The sequence below is a fragment of the Microcebus murinus genome, chromosome 23, assembly GCF_040939455.1.
Source record: "Microcebus murinus isolate Inina chromosome 23, M.murinus_Inina_mat1.0, whole genome shotgun sequence".
NCBI lineage: Eukaryota > Metazoa > Chordata > Mammalia > Primates > Cheirogaleidae > Microcebus > Microcebus murinus.
The window spans coordinates 10853958-10878683 of record NC_134126.1 but is presented as its reverse complement, the minus strand read 5'-3'; the positions used below and the strand labels follow the sequence as shown (position 1 = coordinate 10878683).

The 24726-nt window shown below is 37.3% G+C and overlaps 1 protein-coding gene across 1 annotated transcript in view; it reads left to right on the top strand.

Moving 5' to 3' along the window:
* The first annotated feature begins 5682 nt into the window (after window positions 1–5682).
* PLA2G4A (phospholipase A2 group IVA) overlaps window positions 5683–24726 on the top strand; it is a 133313-nt gene continuing 114269 nt past the window's right edge. The window contains exon 1 of the mRNA XM_012736544.3: window positions 5683–5778. The gene's annotated coding sequence lies outside the window, so the exon portion shown is untranslated. The remainder of the gene's footprint in view (window positions 5779–24726) is intronic.

Sequence of the window (24726 nt, the reverse complement as noted above, 5' to 3'; positions counted from 1 at the left end):
AGAGGCAGCGGAAGAGCTGCTTTCAAGGGATGGAGCGACTTGGCCAATAGCCTGTTAGTGGTAACCAGTGTTTACTGAATTTATTTTTTGCTTCTCCAAGTACTTTAGACATTTTTTATCCTCCTATTGTAGGCAATTAAAAATGAATGTGAATAAATGATCAAATGAATAATCATAACTATTGGGTGAATGGAGAATATTTATTAAACAAATATTACATCCAAAGTGGATGCTGTGTAAGAGTTGGTGGAACATTCTAAAATAAATGGCCATAACTTAAACCATGCTCCCTACATTTATTGCAAATATTAGAATGGCTGTTAAAGAAAATGGAATTATCTAGAAAGCCAAATGGGAGAAAGATTGCTTTCCTAGAGCTATGACTTAGAGCAAAAATAGTTATAACCTCTTTTTTCTATTTTAGTGAAAAAATTACAATATTACTTGACATTGCAGTGCTTTTTTTAAACCAGAGCAAGTTTTTATAAGCAAAAATAAATCTGCAATTTTTTAGGATATTAGTCTTTTATTTTTCATTCTATTCTTGAACTGGCTTACTATTTTCTGGAATGTAAAAATATCTCAGTAGATGTTTTAGTCAGGGTTCTCTAGAGAAACAGAACCAGTAAGATGTGTACAGATATATATATATATAAAATAAGATACATTATATGTATATAATAATAAGATTTATTATGGGGATTTGTTTGTGTGATTATGGAGGCTGAAAGGTCCCACGATATGCTGGTTTGGCTTCACGTTGGAGAACCAGGCCAGCTGCTGACGTAATGCACTCTGAGCCCAAAGGCCGAGCTCCAGGAGAGCCAGGGGTATAATTCCCAGTCCAAGTAGCCGCAGCCTGAGAACTGGGGGCACCTTCTGTAAGTCTCAGATTCCAAAGGCTTCAATATCTGAAGGCAAGAGAAAATAAACTTCTTAACCCAAAAAGAGAGCAATAGAATTTGCCATTCCTCTGCTTCGTTGTTCTATCCAGGCCCTCAACAGATTGGATGACGCTGGCCCTGCGTTGGTGGGGTGGGGGATCTTCTTTACTCTACTGATTCCAATGCTAATCTCTCCCTGAAACATCCTCATCAACATACCCAGAAATAATGTTGTAGGAGCTCGCAGGGCACCTCTTAGACCAGTCAAATTGACACGTAAAATTGAACCATCCCAGCAGGGTATTAATTAAGAAATATTTAGAATATTTATTGTAACATCAATGTTTTCCTTCATAGTCCCATCTTTATGAGCAATTTGGTTGGATCATTTTGCTAATTTGGAATGAATTTGATTAGAGTGAATATTTGTGTTTCTTTTTTTGATAGCAGCTTTTGGAATTTTGTTGTCGTTGTGAAGTATCTCAAATTCAACTTCATGTTTAAAGGTAAACTTGGGATAAATTATGGAATTTAAGGTCAGATTATAAATGTGATGAAATTAAATTCTAGCACATGATTACCTTTATTATTCAGGTGAATCTTAAGAGCTTCTTGCTTTGCTTCATTGTGCTTCCAATCAGAGAAAGAAGATGTATATTTGGAGAATGAAGGAAGACAGATTTCCTAAAGAGAAATCCTCGAACCTGGCAATGTATTTAAAAAATCAAATAGCGAAAGTGCTTTAAGTTGCTTAGTCACTTGTTTTATAAATATAGGAATGGTGCTACTTATCTTGGCCCCAGACAACCAAATGTTCTATTAAAAACCTCCTACTGACATCTATTAGAGCTCAGTCACAAGCAAAGAAACACTGTAAATTCACTTAGCAGTTATTCTTCTTACTCGGGATTACTTCAGAGCAAAGGACACAGGCTCAGTCTTTCTCATTGTCGTCAGTACATTCAAATTCCAAGAGCACAAGTATTTTTAAAACCCTGTATAGTGCCTGCGTGCAAGTGAGCCTCTGAGATGAGTAATTGAGCTCATCCATTCCTACAGAATTACTAAAACTAGACATGCATTTGCTTTACCAAATGTAGAGGGCTTTTGGAGAGCAGAAAACACCTTGTAAAATTATTACCACAAGTAGATAAAGTGAATTAGGACAACCCAGCTTCGTCAAATGTTTCTGAACATGACTTGTCTGTAGCCAAAATTTTCTACTGTGTATTAAGTCATATTTATTGTTAAATGGTAGGAATATTTCTGTTTGTACAATGCAAATTTGTAATCTGTGATAAAATCTGAAGGAATTCTGATTTAATTTTTACTTTAACTGCAAAAGAAAACAAATATTTGTAAAGCATAGCTGGACATGTTTAGGCAGTGGAGAAAACTGGGTGGTGTGGGTAGGGCAGTGGGATGATCTGATGTCCTGTAGGAAGGGGCATCTCTTACCCAACTGGTTTTAAGGCAGGAAAAGAGATGCAGGGGTACAGATCATTGGTAGCATATGGAAGTCACAGTAAGGCAAGAGTATAAATTAGTATTTTGACAGGAAAAAGGGCAGGACAATGCGGTTATAAAAAATTTGAAGATAGAAGCCAGAAGATAAATAAAGCAGTGGGGTTGGGGGGAGAAGGGGCAAGACAGGGGCCATTGCTACTGTGGTAAAGAACAGTGGGGGCTCCCCAGCCTGGGGGCTTTTGGGATAACTGGGTTCCGTTTTCTATTAGTAGCTCCACTACCGCTGGTGTCTGCCAGTCAGGGATTTGGTTGACTTGGGGACAAGGCTAAAAGGATGATCACACAAAACTTGCAGTAAGAGAGACTATGATATCCTGGAAAACTTGTGGACTTTGGCATTGGACAGACTTAGATTAAAATCCTAGCCTCCTTAGTTAATATCAGGATTCAAAAGAAAGAAAATAACTCTAATTTCATGAATATAGTTAGTGATACAGCAAATGTAGTGCTAGTAAAGAGTACCTGGCCCATTATAGGCTATCTATAAAGAATAACAATCAGGTTACTAGTGCTTTATTTGTTACAGTCCTCTTAATATATTTAAAAAATTAAGGAAGAAAGAGTTTAATAAAGCAGCAATTTGCTTAATGTGTTCAAATAAAAAATAACCACTCTTTAGGTCCAAAGAGCTTTGCTAGTGCATGAGTAACTACTAGTAAATGTTTAGTTATTGGAATACAGTTCTTATTATTCATAAATACTTTCTCCCAAGAGCTGTGCTTTCATCATGTTACCTAGTTTTTAAATTCATGGTAAATACATTTTAATTAGGATCCATTTCACCCTTACCTCTGGTTAGCTTTGTATTTCCAGGAATTTTATTAGTGTGTGTGTTGGGAGGCATTAAAAACAAACAAACAAACAATAACAACCTTTCTCTTCCTTAATAATGCTGGAGATGGCAGTGGCGAGTAGAGTGTTATTTGGGTGCCAGGTTTAAGATATCTTTGACCCCAATATCATGGACAACAAATTCAACATCCATTGAGCTCCAAACGTGTTATGAAGTTCAGGTGGGAACAAGGATTACTAAAATGAAAAAGACTTGTCTCCTGCCCTCATGAAACGAAATACATATACACAGTCTGCACTGCCAACTATAATACACGATTGCTGCTGAGGTTCATGAAGGTCCCAGATGACTGATCTCCGTTGATGAACAAGTGAAGGGTCTTCGAACCTAATTGATCCTACAGGCTGAGGCAGGATGTGGGGGACAAGTTCTCTCTTACCTCAGGGGGAAGCAGGTACTTGAGGTTTATTAAACCAGTAGGCCAATGTTGAGAATATTTTTTGATTTTTGGCGGGAATAGGACAAAGTGAAGACGGCACATCCGAATTTGTGCCTTCTACCTGAGGGGCTATGTGAGCGATAAGATCACAAGTAGGGTGCCAAAATGCATGCGACACGGAGACCACAGAACCACAAAATAGGGCGATGGGATGTGGTCACCAGTTCCAGAGAGGGTGATTACATACCTGCGGCTGCTTTTATTCACTTTAAGTGTGGGAACAGTCAGCTTCGTTGAGCAAGCCTGGAGAAGGCAACCATCTCCCCATATTGTTTAACCTTGACCATAACATATACTGACATTTTCTTTAAAAGCGTTTAACCATCTTTTCTTTTCTTTTCTTTTCTTTTCTTTTCTTTTCTTTTCTTTTCTTTTCTTTTCTTTTCTTTTCTTTTCTTTTCTTTTCTTTTCTTTTCTTTTCTTTTGAGACAGAGTCTCGCTTTGTTACCCAGGGTAGAGTGAGTGCCATGGCATCAGCCTAGCTCACAGCAACCTCAAACTCCTGGGCTCGAGCAATCCTCCTGCCTCAGCCTCCCGAGTAGCTGGGACTACAGGCATGCGCCACCATGCCAGGCTAATTTATTTTTTCTATATATAGTAGTTGGCCAATTAATTTCTTTCTATTTATAGTAGAGACGGGGTCTCGCTCTTGCTCAGGCTGGTTTCGAACTCCTGACCTCGAGCAATCCGCCTGCCTCGGCCTCCCAGAGTGCTAGGATTACAGGTGTGAGCCACCACACCCGGCTGATTTTTTCTTAATCATTAACATGTGACACACTAGTATTAGATAGCATCTCCGAATACTGAGAGCTGCTATAACTTTTTATTATCAAACTGACTAGCGCAAGGTGCAGCTGCTTTTCAAGGGAGTTTTTCTCCATCAGTATTAGGATGACAGTGACTAGAAGTACAGATTCTGTCTTTTGCCCATTGTACCTAGGAGGGAAGATGAAAAATAGCAGGGTACTCTCTACTCCTCTATTTAACAGACACCACCTTTTAAGAAAGAGAAAAAGCTTTACCCCACGACAGACACTCTTTTAGGAAGGAGAGAATTTATAACATGCGAGGTAAAATTTATGGGAGAAAATAAAAACAAAAAAAAAGTTGAATCCTGGGCTACAGAAAGCAGATAATCCAGAAGATTTAATAACAGGGGTTTGCAGAAATTATATTCCTTGCAAATGTTATAAGAGATTGATTATAGACAAAAATAGAAGATACTGTGTTTGAAAAACAAGATGCAGTAAATGAACATATCAATCTTTAAAGACATGAATGTATTCTTAATGGAATTTGGAGAAATTTAAACAGTGCACCTTCTTTGTCACAGAATTATCAGGTATTTGAATTTACATTGAAAATTTGGAATTCAACCTGATTTGATTCCCTCCTAAATCTCAACATTTGCATTACATCATTTAGTATGCCTTTAATCTTAAATGTACAAAGAAATGATCATAAACATAGGTGTTTTGAGCTTGGAGAGGGAGTATTTGAACAGATTTGATTTTTAGAGTGGTCTTATATAGTATTCATATTTAACTTGACATATTTTATGTTGTGGGTTTGTTGTACATTTTGTCTTTTTAAAGAAGACAAAAATGCTCTAGGTTATTCGTTATTCACTGTCTTTTCAATTTTGTTCTTACTTGTTTGGAAGAAAGGAGGAAGTAGTGACTACTTAAGGGTAAGAAGTAGTTCCAGACACACAAACCCACACACACACACACACACACACACACACACACACGCACACGCACACCCAGCAGCCACGGAATTTAGGACTGGTTAATTTATATATTATCTAAAAATGTTTTCTGACTTTAAATCCCTGGTACTGATAACTAGACATTTGTATCTAAAATACTAGCTTCTAAGAAAAGAGTGCTTTCCCTTTCTTCCTCTTTAATTCCACTTTAAGACATCGTCACTAACTCAAGGAGCCCAGCCCACATTTGAGCCCCTCCCACCCAGGATAAAACTTAGTCTCTAAGTTCTGAGCTGAAAAAGGATCCTGACAAAGCTAGAGAGCCATAGAGGAGCCTGAAGATTCTCATGTAACTCTGGGAACTGTAAGCAATATATTTACTCTTCCCCTGCTCCACTTCTCTTTCCCCCTCTCCCAGCTTTTACTCTCTAGTGTCACTTGGAAGGACGGACAGACGGACGGAGGGAAAACCTCACTGCTTTAAAAAGTCTGCAAGTCCTCTCTGCCGTTAGAAATGCAACACAGATTAGGGACCTCAGTTTCCTTCTAACCAATGAGACTTTGCTTTCCTGGGTGTAAAGGCACCGTGGAGTCAAACGAGAAGGTTTTTCCTTCGGTTGGAGCCTGCCAAAGTTAGCATTTAAAAGGGCGCTTTTTAGCATTCCACGTGACGCCAGCCTTGGTGAATGATCACTGATCCCCAAGCTTGAGCAGCAGCGTGCTGTGTGACAGCCCTAGCTGTCTTTAGAGACAGACGGTTGAATCATTTAAGTTTTAATTAAAAAAAAAAAAAGTTAGTCATTTCTATTACTTAAGCAGTGCTTTCCTGGGCATTCAATGTATTGCAGTGTTATGCAAACAAAAGACTACATTTAAAGCATTAATTGTGAGCTGACTGGTATTCTAATTCACATTTCCCCTGAGTTATTTGGCATGCCAGGAGAATAAAGCTCAATACTAGATACTTGAAAAGATTTGATCAAATTATATAATTACATTTTGAGTGTACTATTTTCGTAATTTTGTTTCAGAGGAGGCAGGAGAAAAAGGCATTTGGTTTTGAAATAACAGTGGCTTATTGTATCAATGTCTCCTACGATTTATAATCATTTGAGTCTTAAAGATAATTATTTTCACCTCAACAACTAGAACAAGAAATTCTCCTCATACTAGTTGGTGATGTAAACGTTTATTCAGCTAAAGCAGTGCAGAGTATTTGGATGGGATCAATCTAAAGTTACATTTGCAAATATAGTTTGAGTTAAAGGAGGATTTGTATTTTGTTTTGTTTCTGTTTGTTGCATAAATTTGGAATTGTAGCCCAAAAGACATTTGCAGCTAATCATGGTGAAATAAACTCTGAGTCTTAAAATTACATCTTAGAGATCCTTAGATCTTACCAGTCAAGTCAGATGTTGCGATAAGCAGTAGGTATTTGCTTCTTTCATCGAGAGCAGGAAGAGTTAAATTTTAAATTAAGCAATACTTGTGAAATGCATAGAGAAGTGTTTAATCTGCATTTGCTCAAAACAGTTTTACAAACTTCCTGTATGGGAGGCATAGTCTATGGGACTAGACACTGTTTCTTTTTGCCATTGTAAGTTACTTTTGAAGTATTTTGCATTTATGTTTAGTTAGGGAAAGAAAAATTACCACATGGATTTTTTTTACCCACTGATAAGGTTCATTTCATAGAGGTAATTTGTCCTGCATTTTTAACCTATCATTATCTTTCCCAGTGCTGCTACTTAGAACACAGTCATAAAACTGAATCATCTACGTATTAAAAAATATGTTCCAGGAATAAAAAGGAAGAAGACAGAATTAGTTGTAGTTCCTTTTCCTTTTACATGCCTTTCAGTTTTTTTCCTTTCTTGCTTGCAGATTTTATAGCTTTAGTGACAACTATGGACCCCTCCCCAGAAACAAATTTGAAAACACTGTTAGAAGTTCTCAAATCCCCAAAGACAATTCATGTCACATAAAAATGCAGTATTTCTTAGAAATTTAGAGTTTTCAAGTAGTATCAAATGGTTAATTAGCAAACAATTTTACTTGTAAGTAAGGAACTGCCTACCAGTGGGTATTGCAGCGCCCATATTGTCACTTATTCCTTGGTGCTCTGGAACTCCGAGCAACTTGGTGTAATGGAAAAAACTGCTTGCCTGGAAACCAAGTGACCTAGATTATAGACTCAACATCAATATAATTAGGTGTACAATATTAGCCTTGTCATTTTTCTATTATATCTGTTATTTTTTATTGCTCGGTGCTGTATATAGAAAATAATAGGAAAATAAGATGCAAGTTATTTTCGATTGGATTGTGGGGTGTCTATATTTGCTACTTTTATTCCAAAATTGCTAATGATACTTCCCAGATTGTGTATTTATAATAGAATTTATTACAAAGATAATCATGCTCACCTTAAATTTTGTTAAATATAGAAAATTGCAAAGAATAAAAGGAAAAGATTACCTATTTTGCTCCCGCCAAGTGGTAACTACTTTTAAAATGTCATCCTTCCATTTACTCCATCTGTGAATATTTTTTGAGTGCCCAGTATGTATCAGCACAGAGATAGACAAAACATTCGTGGATATATCTCTGTTTATACTTCTAGACATTTTCCTATACATACACTCACATGTAGATTTACAAAATTATGATTATACTGTTCAAACTGTTTTATAAAGTGCTTTTCTTTCATTCAAAAAATTTTCTGTTATAACATGTTTTTAAATAATTGTGTATTATTATGCATTCATTAATATCTTAAAGAAATATTAAGTCCCTACTATGTGTCAAGCACTGCACAATAATGGCAGTCTATCCATGAGCAAAGACTATATGTGGTTTTTACCACATGTAATTTTTAATCTGCAGATATGATGTATAGGCCAGTCATAAATTGTTGGATATTTAGCTTGGTTTTCCGCTATTATCAATAATGTTTCATCTAGAACCTCTTATATAAAAGTTTATACACATTTTTATGTATTTCCTTAGGATATATTCTTTAATGTATATTTTCCAGGTTCTAAGAAAAATTCTACTACCTACAACTTGTGATATCATAAGCCAATTATTTTCCCTTCTTAAAATGCTGTTTTCTCAGTTGTAAAGTAGGAGTAATACAAATTGAGTATTTTGGGGATTCTTAAAAATATTTAGCCAAAATATCATGGAATGTTAGATATTATTTTTGACACTTTGCTCTTAAGAAAGATTGTATCCATTTATAAACAGCATAAGAGAATAGAGTCTAAGTCAACTCTGGGTGTTATTATCAAACAGTGCGAACTACAATAAATCCAATAACTTAGACAGTATATGAAAACGGTATCTTGTTTAAATTTACGTTTCTTTCAAAAATGAGGTTGAACGACTTTCACCCTTGCCACTTACGTATCTATGTTTGTGAATTGCCTCTTTGAATGTGATTTTTAAAATAAATTCTGTTTTAATTTTTAATATGGTAAATATGAATAGACGGTCCTCAATATTTTTGAAGAATGTTAAAGGGTCTTAACAATATAGATGAAATTTTGAACTGGAAATAGAAATTCTATAAACACTGTTTTTCTCATTTTTGGAGGATTATTTTCAGCGTTTCCTAAAGTTCTTCCCTAAAAAATGGTGAGAATGCATAGAAAATGAAGGCAAATAATTTTTTATCCTTAGAGACTCCTGTTTTATAAAAAATGGGAAAATTAAAGAGGGTTTGGAGAAGATGACCAAAACCCTAGTAGTATCTCCCACAGAGTCTCGGATACCCTGACCTGCAAAATGTCCAGACACAAGAGTTAGGACCAAGGGTTAGGTGATTATGTTTGTAAAAAGTTTTGTGAGAAAAATAATATCCATGTTTGCCAACAACCAATTTTGAGAAAATGAGCTCACCATAAGCAGATTTGTAAAGGTGCCCTACAATTCCCATCACTTATTTAATGAATTCAAATGACTTTAGAGAAACCCAGTAAACACCTGTGAGTGTGGCCTTCATCTCTCTTCCACTCTCTTTCAGCACATGCGATTGAATCGGCTACTCCCCTTTCCCCAGTCTTCCTCCACATTTGCTTGACTTCTGGAGGCTGCAGGGAAATTTAGGTATTTTAGGTAACAGTATGTTTTGAATTAGAAAGCAAATGTCCATAGTATGTGAAATTTCCATATTCTTCTATAGTACAAAAAAGTCATGTATTTGTAATATTCAGCTTATACTTGCTTAGTTTTTCATTTTGTTATTATTTAATTTATGAGCTTTTTTTCTTATTACCCATTTTGAAAAAAAATCAGAGGCTCCCAAATACCTTTTATTTTGTAACATTTTCTGGTTGATAAAAGATTGCTGAAGAACTTCATTTATTTCTGTAATAACTGTATGAGTTAGCAGAACAGGTATTACTGTTCACATTTTACTGATGTGAAAAGTCAATTGGCTTTTTTCATGTCCAAGTCTTTTATTTATTTATTTTTTGAGACAGAGTCTCACTCTGTTGCCCAGGCTAGAGTGCCGTGGTGTTAGCCTAGCTCACAGCAACCTCAAACTCATGGGCTCAAGTGATCCTCCTGCCTCAGCCTCCCGAGTTGCTGGGACTATAGACATGTGCCACCATGCCCAGCTAATGTTTATATATATATATACTTTTAGTTGTCCAGCTGATTTCTTTCAATTTTTTTAGTAGAGACGGGGTCTCGCTCTTACTCAGGCTGGTCTCAAACTCCTGACCTCAAGCTATCCTCCCGCCTTAGCCTCCCAGAGTGCTGGGATTACAGGCGTGAGCCACTACACCCAGCCTATGTCCAAGTCTTAAATTCTATTTTGATAAGTTTAAAGGCTTTGACTGATTAATTGATCGGTTTATATTTTTAATTTTGATATGTATTATTTGACATTTCAACCTCTTCCTGTTGGGGTTAACATCAGAACAATTGTAAGGGTTCAGAAAGTTCACTGTTACAGTGCATGTTTCTATAATAACTCAATTGCTCTGCCTTTATAACTTGGTTACTGATAAACGTAATAGAGGAAGTTGTGTAAACACTTAAGAATGATTGAAAAAGTCCTGTATGTTTTGTAATATGTTGGAACTACATAGTACTTTATACAGACATATGCTGCTTTAAGAAAATAAAATATATGACATTTTATCCAAAAATACAAAACAGGAGTAATTTTATAAGTTATATAAGAAGCACTGATTTTACCAAAGGTTTTACTTCCAGATTGGTAATAGAGAATTATCTTAGAATAATCTAATTTACAGAGCCTACGGCTCTTTCTGGCTTTTTTTAAACCTGGGCGTTGGCATAAAGCATGTGTATCAAAATGACTCCTCTGAACTTGGATTTATCATTTGTAGAGAAAAATCATTATTATTTGACTTTTTCAAACAATCCAGCAATTTATAGTAAAGCAGATACTCATTCTTCAGGGGTAAAAACCAATTTTAGTTATACACTTGGCTTACTAAGCATGTGTATGATGTGATAATGAATACTACATAGTACATTAGATTCCACTGCTAGATATAACTGTGCTACTAGAAACGTTAGGTCAGAAAATGGCTTTCTGAGTTTCAGTCAGAAAATTGATACACTTCCTATTTGCCCACGGCTTTGACAAGATAAGTGAGTTGAGTGCAGTACTCAGGCTCACCATAAGTGGCCTGAGATGTTAACCCCTTTTGGAAATAGGTTTTCTTGCTAAATCCTTGAATTTGTAATTATAGATGAGACAGTGCCTGGCTGGGATAGTCTAGGAGCAGATAAATGGTGTCTTAAGTTTTTTTTCAGGCTTTGCTTTTTTTGTTTATTTATTGAAAAAAAAGACAGTTCATTTTGTGGGCTTTTTAGCATGTATTTGATGCAACATTATAAACGTATTGAGAAAAATAAGTTAGAGTAATTATGTAAAATTTTATAGAAAAGCAAATTGGGAAAAAGTGCCTAAAGATACACGCAGTTATGGGATGATTCTGTATGGACTCCTGCATTTATAATTACGATTTCTTAATATCCATTAGTCACTTGTTCTATCTACCACAAACCTCAAACAGGTATCAACTTCTTCTTCATTCAAATGTCATGAAGAAGAGGGCTATGAATTTAAAATTGGCTGAGTTCATGATCGTAGATCTCAAAGAGATGACATTCGGGCATTTCTGTAATTCATGGCACAGTCTTCTAAATCACTATTTTCAATGAACAATGGTAATCATGTGCAGATAATAACTTTAAAATATTGTTATATCCTTGATTCTTAGAAGAAGATGCTACCAACATACTTCAGGAAAATTTGTTACAGTAAAATTTTTAATTTAAAGATGGTTCGTGCTTCATTAAAGATTTAAATGCAAAGCTATTAGATGCTTACTTATAATCTATGACTTGGTACTTGTTTCTTGAGCTGGTGACAACCAGGGATTTATATTTAAAATATACAATATGTACATGGGTTGTTTTCCTCATCTTTAAGCACTGCTTGTAATGATGCTTCTGTTGTGAATGAAAAGCAATAAAAGAATCAACTTTGTGAGAATCACTGTTTTCAGAAATTCTTACTATCTACTTAAAATACATTTTAGATTGACAAAAAAATCGATTTGGTTAATTACCCTGTGTATGGATATGCATTAATAAGATATTAATTAATAATAGTTCTATGCATTATCAATACGAATTAATTAATGTTCATTGCGAATTAATTGTTTAATACATAATTTATCATATTTTGATGTGTATTAATAATATTAATTGATACACATTAATGTGTATAATAAGGTAATTAAATGTAGCAATTTAGATAGTTTGTACTCTTCTTTTTCACATACAAATTTTACATTCTGGGTCAAAAAATGAGGATGCTAACATCAACTAGAAATTGTTGGTCACTGAACTGTATGCATTTATTCCTTCATTAAGTCAGGAAGTTTTAATTAGTACCAAGAACATATTGGGCTTCAATGATAGAGAACAGCAGGAGAAAATGGAGGGTGGGAAGGGCTTGTTGAGACAGAAAATTGAAGCCGAATTTGCTGGCTGAGAAGCCATGTGTGGGAGGGAGTGGAGGAAAGTCAGGGGTCCAGATGGGGGCTCCAGGCAGAGGATGGTGTTTGTAAATGAGCCTGCAAAGAAGCAATGGAGAAATTCGATGGGAAACCAGGGATTTAGGGTGATGTCATAGGGGGCAAAGAAGGGATAGTGGTTCCTGAGAAAGAGGTTGAGTAAATTGAGGACAGAAATGTTACCACTGCATCTGGAGGTCGTTAGTGATCTTGATAGGGGCAGTTTCAGTGGAGGGGTGGGGGAAGACGTGAGGAGGAAGCGGAGGTGGGTGGGGGTGCGTGGATACAGGTTGAGCAAACAGCCCTCCCTTTAGAGGAGCCTGGCAGTGAAATACAGCACCCAAGTGGGGACACAGCAGGAAAAGGAATATGGAGTGGACAGTGAATATGGAGTTTGCCAAGGAGATTATCCAGCTGAAAGTAAAGTGTGATGATTCCGGAAGGCATGGCCATCAGAGGAAAGTCCTGGAGAAGGAGACAGGGACTTTGCATGCATAGAGCCATGTGTGCTGTAACAGGAGGAAGAATGCTGCCCCAGTGGTGACAGGAAGAAGGGAACCCAAGTGCACGTGTGAGTGAGTTTGTGGATTTGGTGGTGGGAAGATGAGAGACTTCCCTCTGGTGCTTTCTGCTTCCTCAGTGAAGGAAGATGAGGTCACCTCGCAAGCGTGAGCCAGGGTTGGGGGTGGGGTGAGAGACTGGAGGGGGAGAAGGGAACACTTCCCCAGTCACTTCCTCCAGTGCCCGTGCAAGTCACTGGAGAAACTTACAAAGATGCCCGGTGGTGTTGACAGCCTCTTTGGGTTTTGAGAATTTGAACCTAAAGTAAAACCAGCCTGCCAGGTGGTATGAGTTTTCTGCAGCCATGTTTAAATGCTAGGCCCACAGAAGCTAGATGGTTGAGTTCTTTTAGAATGGGAGTTTTTAAAGAAAGAAAGAAGCAGGTAATCCTGAAAATGAACAATCAGTGAACTAAGCAAAACAAAAACAACAACAAAAACCCTTGCCCCAAATACCCATCCCAATCTAAAATGCATAGGAATTCATGAGCTTCTAGAACACAGATCCCTTTATCTAAGGTAATTATTACACTAACTACTGGGAATTCGTCACAAATTGGCTGATTTCCAGCTCTAATAGGTAGGAATGTTGCCTTTGTTCTTCTCAGAATCTTGTTGGCTTTATTACCTAGCCTAGCCGGTTGCTAAGGCTCTTTCTACACTTCAATAACTCTTAGTTACCTGTTCTAGGAGCCAACATTCTGAAATCTTTTTTCTTCATGTCCTATTTGGTAGAACTCTTGCTGTTGTCTTTTTAAGTTCTGAACGTCTAACAGTTTGTCTCTTAGCCTTTAGTGGACCCCTAGCTAAGTTCTTTCATCTGGGTTGTAGTGCACCCCTCAACTTTTGTATCCTTCCCCAGGTTCCTGGGGGCACGTTAGTGCTCCCTCAAAATAAAGCTTTCTAGAATTTGAACCATTGCAATGCTACAGTGTAGAGATGTCTAAACCATGTAGCCATGACAATAGGCCATCAAAAAAGAGGAACATTCACAGCCCTATCAGAATGTACTGTCTTCACCCTGACATAAATCCTTCATTTTGCATTTAAAAGTCAGTTCCTTTTCTTTTCCAGTCTTTAGAGTCTTAGAGAACAGCTGACTACCATAATCAAAATGGTATTTTTTTTCAAGGACTAAGATATTATTGAGTTATTGACTCTCATGTTTTCTCGAAGTTAAAAAACAAAACAAAACACAAACTCTTGTTCATTTAAAAGTTCCTTAGCAATTTCTCATATATCCTCTTAACGTGTTAGTGCTTAAGTTTAACACTATTTGAAGGCCAGGCTCCCCCATGTATGGAAGCAGCGGGTCTGCGTGGGTCACGCTGGGCAGCGCGAGGGGAGGCGGAGCTCTCTGTGGTCACTTGCACTGGGGTTTGCTTCCGGCTCCCGGCCCAGCTGCTCTGCCTGGTCTCAGGGGCTGCTGCTTTCGCCTCCTTCCCTCCCTACCTCCAGGACACATGTCATGTCTGTGCGTCTTTCCTGGTTCTGCTCATGTGTGTTTGGCCATGCTTTGGCTACACTCATCTCATTTCCTCCTGTCCAATTTTTCATCTGCAAAATGAAGGGGAGACTGTAACGTTGTTTTTGTTAATTTTGTATTTTCTAAAAACCCCATTGAAGCATTCTATCTCATCAGCAGAAGCTCAACAGAAACCTTACAGACTTTATGGGTGTGTTTGGCACAGCTCTCCAGCTTGTTGATCAAAGGTTGAGGAAATATGAATTTCATTTTGGGATAAATGATGATAGTTCTAAGTAATTCATTTCAATGCATGTTCACCCATGTTAACACCTAAATAGTCAGGGTGTGTCACATGTTCATCATGATGCTGGGAGAGGTAGGTAGTACAAAAATAACTTAATTTTTTTTTTTTTATCATTTTACCCTTCATAGTGCTTTAAGTTCTTCTGTACTAAAAAGTTTTATATCTTTAGATCTATATTGGTGTACTCCATAGACGTAGAAGGAGACAATGTATTATAAGGCTTCAAAGCATACATAAATAATTGAAGGGTCTACAGACTGCCATCACTCCATGTATTTTAACATAATTGGTTTTCTTTATAAACCAGTGTTTTTATTTAATGAGTTTTAAAATGTTATATTGTATCAAGGGCTTCCTGGGCTTCACTAGACTGCCAGAGGAGTTCATGGCACAAAAAAATGGTTAAGAGCCTTGAGGGTACTCTCCTCAAATGCATACTTTTCTATTTACAGAGTTCTTAATCCTGCAGAAGGCTGGGGTTCTTGTTCATTTCAAAAGTTAATTGCCATTTGTAGTATCTAGAAGCACATTTCTTAAACGTCTTATGACCCGAGAACAGAATGGTGAGCCTGAATTCCTATTACATGTCACACAATCCAGGACTTGCAGAATGCTGGTCCCACGTTTAGTGGTTTAACTTTGCAATAACACCTGAAGCAGGTGACTAGACAGCTCCTGCGATGATAATATATTTTCCCATCCATTTGTTCCACTTAGAGATCATAATAAACATTCTGTATTTTAAACTAAATGATCAACCTCACTAGCTGCCTAAAATAGTTACTGTGCTAGTTGAAAAGCAAAGCAAGCCCAGAATTCTGATAACTTCATCCAGTAATAAGATGGCCCTTATGAAACATTTAAACCAGTTTGATGGTTTTTCCTGGGGCCTTTCCCAAAGATAAGGCTTTCTCTGCTGTGGAAATCTTCAGTATGTCATGAAAAAGGCAGCAATTAAAGAGGGAGTGGAACCTTTAACAAGGTACAAGTACTCCCTAGGGGAGCATATTTGTAAAATGACCAGTCTGGAAGGAGAAAGCTGTTCCCAAAACACACTTATTTTCCCAGCATTTTGTGCTGCCTTGTTAGTTATATTTACAAAGTGTTAACACTGATTGTATCACCATTATCAGTTTCTTTTAAGTAGAAGACAGAACACTGTTATTCTACATTTTCTGAAGATGAACGTCATGTGTTTAACACCTGTCAATATTATTTTGTAATGTCTGAGTGGGAAGAGGCACTCTTTAAGCAATCTGTCTCACCTTTGTAAGTAAACAACTTAAAATTATGATTCAAACCTAGAAAATTATCAGAGATGAAAGGTAGTTTTTTTTTTTAAAGCCTATTGGACCAGTCACAGGGAGAAATTTAGTTATTCGTTTCCCTCAAATTTATATCTTGAGTTTTCTCTACACTACCAAACAATAACTTGATAGCTTAAAATTTTGGCCAAACTAATATTTAGAAATATATCCTTTTAGTTTTGGCTGTATTTTCTTTTTAGCCCTAGTGTGTGGTGGTGGGGTGGGGGAGGGGGGATGCCAGTAGGGTATAAAGAAAAAGAACCTGGTGGAAAATAAAGAGGTATGTCCAGTTGTTTCCCCAGTTGGGTAAACCTGGCCAGGTTTGTTTACATCTTCAGCCTCCACTTACAAAGTGTGAAGTGAAGTACTTTCTTCATTGGTGATTATGAATACTTCCTCCAACTCCAAAATTTCTTGACCTTAAAATAGAGCCAGAATGGCCACTTGTTTTGGGCCACCCAGAGGTGAAACGGTGGTGGAAAATAACAGCAAACCTGAATGCTGAAGGAACAATAACTAGAAAACTGGCTTGGAGTGAGGAGACATTCTTGTGTTTGTACTGTTGTGTGGGAAACTGGGCTGGCCAGTCTTCTTACCCTTAAGATGGATAGGTTTGCCTGGCTTAGTACTTCCCAAGTGTCAAGTGGTAAAAGAAATGACATTGTGCACTGTTTTATGTACACAGAATGTGTGCGTATGGGGGGTGGGGTGGGAGCGGGCATTTTAAATCATACAGGGAGGGAGAGGGTGCTAGCCCTCTCCTTTGTTACCTCCACAGTCCTAGTCTAGATGCCCGTCATACACACTTGACGCTTGACATCTCTGGCTGGTTGTGTCCCTTCCTCCTCAGGCTCAGCTTTTTTTTTTGTTCCCCACCATGGGCTTCTTTGTAGAACTGCTGTGTTTCTGTTATTGAAGTTTGTTATGGGCTGAATTGTGTCTCCTTCAAATGCATGCCTTGAAACCCCAACCCCTAGTGCCTCAGAGCGTGAGTGTGCTCGGAGACAGGCTCTTTACAGAGGAGGTTAAGTTAAAGTGAGGCTGAGGCTGGTAGGGTGGGCCTTTATCCAGCCTGACTGGTGTCCCCCAGGGGCACAGGTGCATGGGGACAGAGTGTGTGAGGACACAGAGAGCAGGAGAGAGGCCTGTGAAGAACACAAAGCTGTGGCACTTTGATCTTGGACTTCCAACCTCCAGACTGCAAGAAAATAAATTTCTGTCATTTAAGCCACTAAGTCTGTGGTATTTTGTTGTGGCAACCCTAGCACACTAATACAAAATGCCACTGTTACCATGCCACCTCCCCGCTGAGGCTCTCTAATGACTTTATTGGTTCTTGTATAATGTTTTACAGTCTCTGTATGGCCTTTAGGGTCTTTTGTAGAGTGAAAAAATGACACAGAAAGAAAGAGGATTCTAGAGCCTTCTTAGTTCCTGTTAACCCAGATGACCTGGGAAGTTTCTTATTCTTCCTGAGAGACAGTTATTCTCGTGTGTTAATAGAGACTGGGGGTGGGAGTCGGCCTGTAGTTTGGGTTGTCAATTAGACAAATCACTTAACCTTTTTACACCTGTTTTTGTTTTTAAATCACAAAATAGGAGATAATAATCCCTATTTTGTCATAAAAATTAAAGAGATGTTATGTGGTATATGTGTATCACTTAACAAAGTACCTGGTAGCTGGGGAATGTTTACCAAGTGTGAATTTTAAAAATTAAGTCTTCAAATCAGCGATTGCTAAGATATCTTCCAGTTTGTCATTCTGAGCTGTACGCCTAGGGTGTATTTCCCTTGATTGTTTCTCAACACGAGACTCTGTCTATGACACTGCCAGTTTCCCTGGGACACGATGCAAATTCTCAGTGTTGTCGATTCACCCTTTGGTCAGCGGCAACCGAGTGATCACTCTGGGTCCAGTAGGAGTACAAGGAGGAGATGGAACGTCTCTCATGTCGCTCCCAGCTAGAGGGGGCTGACCCTGCGTGTGAGGGTAATCGAGGATACACTGTGGTAAGAGATGTCAAGGGGAAGTATGAGGGTCCTGTCTTAGTGGACAGATTAAGAGATGGCCTACTTTAGAGCGTGTGAATTTATGCAGGGCCCCGAATGACAGGTAGACATTGTCCTGCAGGGGTGGGGACAGAAGAAGCGGCAGCGAGAGTGTGGGGTGGGTGGAGCTTCTCCAACCTTCATGGCCTTTTCCTAGAGGAGATGTTTCCATTTTCCCTTTTCAGACACCTTTCACATTTTCAAATATCAGCTCAGTTATTTATCATTTTTCTGAAGCCTTTTCTATATCAAACCACTGGAAACTCTCCCTTCTCTGAAACTCGAATAGGTATTTCATATATATTTGTCTATTTAAATAATGAGCTTTCAATAATGCAAATTTGAGAGATTAATAAGGAGTGTTAGAAACCTAGGAATAAAAATGGAGAGAAAAATCAATTCAAAAGGAATAGTCTGGACATGATTCGCACGGCAGCAGGGGTCTCACTATGGGATGTGGTAGCAGGTTTTGCACCACTGGGTTCCTGGCTCAGGAAACAGGCCTAGTTAATGAATGTGTGTCTTTGTGTTTGGAGGCATGCTTTTATATTGTCTTGGGAACACAGACGTTCTCTTACCAGGTGTTCTATAGTAAACTGAGAATGTGTCTTGCAAGATGTTTTTAATATAAAGCAGCTAATTTACCTATCTTTATTCCGATTGTTTCTTCACTTCTTTGTGTGGGTGATATCAAAGTCTTTGCTTAGCCTGAGTTTAAAAAATAAGCACCAGAAAATTAATTTAGAATTTAAAACTTGAGTAATGCTTTAGCTTTATACATCTATATAAGACTGACAATGATGGAAACATAACAACACACTGCCCCTTTTCGGTTTTAGAATACGTTTCTATATCCAGCAGAATGGAGACAGCTTTGAATTTGGCAGTAGACAAGTATCCCAGTGTTTTTTTTATTTTGTTAAATTTTGCTGGATCAGAAACAGCAATATTTCTTTATTTCTATGAAAAACTCATTGCTGGGTATGGAAAAGTACAGGGTCTTTATAAAAGTTGCTCAATGAATTTGGCTACTTGATTTCTTAGAAACTTTCATAGAGCTAAATAAGTCACATCAAGTTAAGGCAGTTTGGGGAAAAGTATTAATATCAGTTTTATAAACAACAATAATAAATGGTTACTTTGTATATTTATGGCCTGCTGGGTACTGTGCTTGGTGATTTATATATATTTTCTCCTTTCATCCTTCCACTGCCTCTGTGAGGAATTGGGGCCTTTTTCCCCAGTTACAGATAAGGAAACTAAAGATCAAGATCCCCCAGATAAAGGATGGGACAGGCTTGAACTTAGATCATCTGGCTCCAGTGGAGATGTTGTCACTACTTAAATGGTGAAGCTCTTATTAAATATTATCGACTCTGCTCTGCACAATGAAAGGGAGGGAAAGAGAAAAGTGTCCTTTGTGTTCCTATCCTTCTTTCCTCCAGATGCCACAAGTCTAGTAATAACCCCTTCTTTTCCTCTTGTCATGTCATGCTACGCAGAGAGAGAGAAGTGACAAAACACTCAAGTCTGGGTTTTGGTTCTGTTCATTTTCCTGAGAAGGCCATCTTGCCCTGACAACATGGCAAGAAGGATCTTGGACAAACCACTCACTGAAAGCCAACAGTTGCATTGCACGGGCAAGCGTGTGTTGGAAGAATAGCCAAATTTCCCTCCTACTGATGTTAAGGAAGGAAGTTTCTAATTATAGGACATGGAAACAAAAAGGGAAAGAAAGAAAGAAAGAAAAAAGAAACTGCGAGCTTCATATCTCTTCCTTCAGACATAAAAGACTGCATACACTCACCAAGAGTGAGTGTAAGTTGTAAGAAAAAAAACCCACCAAAAACCTGCTAATTTATGAGTATTCGTGATTCTCATTGTGCAACCTAGTTGCAGTAAGATTTCCAGGACTGAGCCAATTGTGGGAGGAAAACCATTTTCCTAGTGTTTCATGTAGCTAGTTGGACAGAAATGCCTTAATTCCACAGAAACTTGAAATATCTGCTGCCAGTATTAACAATTACAGGGAGAAAAAAGGATGGATGGGTGCCTACTCCTGACTGGAATTGAAAATGCAATCACTGTCTGACAATGATAACCAGTGATTTTTGTCCTAAAGAAAGTGAACTGGCCGGGTGCGGTGGCTCACGCCTGTCATCCTAGCACTCTGGAGACTGGGGCAGGTGGATCCTTTGAGCTCAGGAGTTGGAGACCAGCCTGAGCAAGAGTGAGATCCCATCTCTACGAAAAACATAGAAAGAAATTAGCTGGACAACTAAAACATATATATATATATATACACACACACATAGATACATAAAAAATTGGTTGGGCATGGTGGCGCATGCTTATAGTCCCAGCTACTTGGGAGGCTGAGGCAGGAGGATTGCTTGAGCCCAGGAATGTGAGGTTGCTGTGAGCTAGGCTGATGCCACGGCACTCTAGCCTAAGCAACAGAGTGAGACTCTGTCTCAAAAAAAAAAAAAAAAAAGAAAGTGAATTTATTCCAGTGATTTCTCCATAGGACTGCTTTTTCTGCTTTGTTGTTTCCTTTGAACATAGCTTTGGAATAAAAATAGATATAAAAATAGATATAAGTTAGATCTACCAATGTGTATTAAATTTTTTTAAAGAAACTTTTTGATTTTGAAATAATTTAAGATAAGAAATTGCAAAAGTATTACAGTTCCCATATACCCTTCGCTTAGCTTCCCTTAATGTATTAATGTAATAATATCTTACAAAAGCCATAGTACATTACCAAAACCAAGAAATTGACATTGATACATTGCTATTAATTAAACTACAGACCTTATTTGAATTTCAACAGTCTTTTGTATGTATTCTGTTTTATCCAGTCTTGACAACCTGTGCCTGTTTTCTGACTGGTGTGTTATCACTCACATTTAATGTTACTAGACTGTATGGTTGGATTTCCAACTGACGTTTTGCTCTCTGTTTTCTATGTCTCTTTTCTCTTTTATTCCTTATATTAAATAGATATTTTCTAGTGGTCCATTTTAATTCCTTTGTTGATATTTTAATTATATTTTTGAGTGATTTTCTTAGCGGTTGCTCTAGGAATTAAACTATGTACCTTAATTTGGTACAATCTACTTCATATCGATAATAACTTGATTCCAGAAAAGTACAGAAACTTTGCTCCAATATAGTTCCAATCCCTTTCTACTCCTTTGTGCTGTTTTTGTCATCTATGTTATGTCTGTGTATAAGCCCAGTAATGTGATATTGTAATTTATTGCTTTATAAATTCTGTATCTTTTAAAGAAGTTTAGAGAAGAAAAAATATTTACGAAATAATTTATATTAACCTATATATTTACTATTTCTGCTACTCTTCATTTCTTCCTATAGATTCAATTATCTTCCAGTGTCATTTCCTTGCTCCAGGATAGTTCCACTCCTTCTTCTCCTATTGTGCTATATTTTTCATATATATATATATATATATGTATATATATATCGCATCTTTAATTAAGCACAATAAAATTTTATAATTATTCTCTTATGCAATTGACTTACACATCAGTTGAAAGAACAGAGAATATATATATTACATATGTTACATATCTAGACACATTGTCTCTTAAAATTGTCTATATACTCACCTTTATAGGTGTTTTCTCTTTCTTTATGTGGATTTTGCTTACTACGTGGTGTCACTTCCTTTCAGCCTGAAGAATTTTCTGTACCATTTCTTATAATGTTTGTCTCCCAGCAACAAATTCTCTGTCTTTATTGATGTGACAATGTCTTTATTTCTCCTTCATTTTTAAAGGCTGGTTTTGCTGGATGTAGTATTGTTTTACAGTTTTATTCTTTCGGCACCTTAAATACACCATCCCACTCCTTTTGGCTCAGATGAGGAGTTGTCCGTAAATGTTGTTTTGGTTGCCTTGTATGTGATGAGCCATTATTCTCTTGCAGCTAAGATTTTCTTTTGGTTTTCATTTTTCAACAGATAAGCTATGATGTGTCTAGGTGTAGATCTCTCTGTATTGATCGAGCTTCTTTGATGTATTTTTAATGAAATTTGGGTATTTTCAACCATTATCTCTTTAATTTCTTTTTTTCTCCTCTTTTTTCTTTTTCCTCTCCTTCTGGGATTTCCATTAGTGTATTTAATGTCCCATTAGTATACTTGATTGAATAATCTCTATTGGTGTATCTTTACATCCACTGATTCTTCTGCCATCTAAAATATGCTGTTGACTCCCTCTAGTTAATTTTTCATTTCAATTACTGAGCTTTTAACTTCAGAATTTCTATTTTGTTCTTTTTTCTCTTTATTGATATCTCTTTATTGGTATCCTATATTTGATATGTTTTTGTGTCATACTTTCTTTGATTATTTTAAAGGATGGTTTTCTTTAGTGCTTTGAACATATACATAATAGATGCTTTGAAATATTTTCAGTTAAGTTCTTAATCTACAATGCCTCAGAGATAGTTACTGTTGACTGCTTTTTTCTTGCACATGGCTCACACTTTTTTTTATTGTTGCTTTGGAAAACTGAAAATTTTAGATTATATATTAGTTATAAATTTTATATTGTGGTAATTTTGGATTTTGATCTTTCCTTTTGGGAAGTTATTGTTGCTGTTTTTGTTTTTTTTTCTTTTAATGACTTTCTTCAACTTGTTCTCAGGGACCTTCCCTTTTAGTGTTCAGTCTCTGATGTGAGTACTCAGTTGTTTTTTGTTTGTTTGCTCTTATTCTTGTTTTTATGTTTAAGCCTAGTTTCCTAATGGTCATATCTGGAGCAGCATAGCTTAGGCTATAGACCAAAAGTTTTACTTAAGCACCTTAAGTGAGTGTGTCTTGCACTCTGCCATTTCGTCTGCAGTTGGCTTAGGGAATGCTTTCAACACTGAGGGAGTTTACAAGTCCTCCCTGGTTTTTACTTTCTGCATTCCTGAGGCCTCACATCTATACACAGCCTTTCAGACCAACAGGAATAAGTGAGGCCTTAGCAAAGCTCTCTGCGCTTGGCTCTTTTTCTAGATCTTGCTTTTGAATTTCTGGCTGGTCTGCTTTTTGTTGCTTGTGCCAACCAGTATGGACCCAATGGTAGCATTCAGCTTCCCTGATTGTTTGCTACTGTGATCTCTATTTGACAACACCCTCTGGCATGGAATTTTCCATGCTGTGCTCCACATATAGTTATCTTCCACTCAAACCAGCAAGGCTGCCCTGCCCTACCAGTTAGAACTTCCATGCTGTGGAACTGGGGCAGGTAGAAGAAACTCTTTGCTGAAATGTCACAGATTCTCATTGTTCTTATTGAGATTTAGTAGATTTTTAAAAAATAAATGCTTTTGATTTGTTATAAGTCCCTTTGGTTAGTTTTCAGAGTTGTAAAAGGATTGTTTGTGATAATTCTGCACAGTTTTTCAGAGCTTTTTGGGAAGAAAATTTCCAAAGTTCCTCATTCTCCTATTTGGAGAGTTGGTCCACTTATGTATTGCACTTTCAAGTAGAAGCTTTGACCAAGACCCTAAGATATAAAATACTAAAATGGGTTGTGAAACAGCCTACCGTTTATATTTTCTTTAAAAGCAGATGAACAAGAAGAGTATATAAATCTAAATCTTACTTCACAGTTATGAAAACATTGAAATAGTAGAGATGTGAGGAGGGATTTGGAAGAGTTTTGTTGTTGTTGTTGATATTTTTTTGTTTGCTTTGGAGACCACTGTTGTGAGAACAGCCCCTCTTCTTTTGAGGAGGAGATCTGGAAGGAATGTGCCTCCTAATCCCCAATCAAGAGAGTGGTCTTTAAGCAGACCACTCAAACAGCTCATCAGAGGGTTTAATATTTGTCTCCTGCAGTAGGCTGTGGTCTAGTCATGCCTACGAAATCTAAAGGGACATGGGTAGCAGAACAGAGAGTTTTATTTGGGAAGTAATCACATTCTCAGAGTCTGTTGAAAGAAAGAAAACGCAAGTATTTTCTGTGGATTAAAGAGAACCCCGGGAAGGGGCCTTAAATCACATACATGGGGTTTTCCTGAAGAAGTGAAAGAACCTCAGAAAAAGCAAACTGGAAGTGGACCACAGGGTGCATTGGGGCCCTAGAAGAAAACACAGGTTCTTAGCTAGAATAGAGATATGTTTGCACATGTACAGGTACACAAGGAAGAAATTCCAAAAATAAAGAATCTCAGAAGAATTCACAGAAGGCATTCATGAAAGAAACTCAGCTTTAATTTGTACCAGGCCCAGAGATCACAAAGTCAGCTTATAAAAGTACTAGTGAAATAATAGCTTTCCTTATCTCTCCCGCTTCATTTTTCTCTAACGATGAGAGGTTAAAAATCAGAGTTATAAAGCTTAGAAAGTATTAGACTCTAGGCAGGGGAGGAAGGAAGAAGCCAATGACTTCACTCTTTTCTTCCTATAACAGCCTCTGGATTGAGTAGGAGAGAGACTTCGACCCTAAATGGACCTGGCATTTTAATTTCTAAATTCTTCTTCTTCTTTTTTTATATCTAAGCGTTAACACAGAATTTTTGAGGCTGAGTGAGG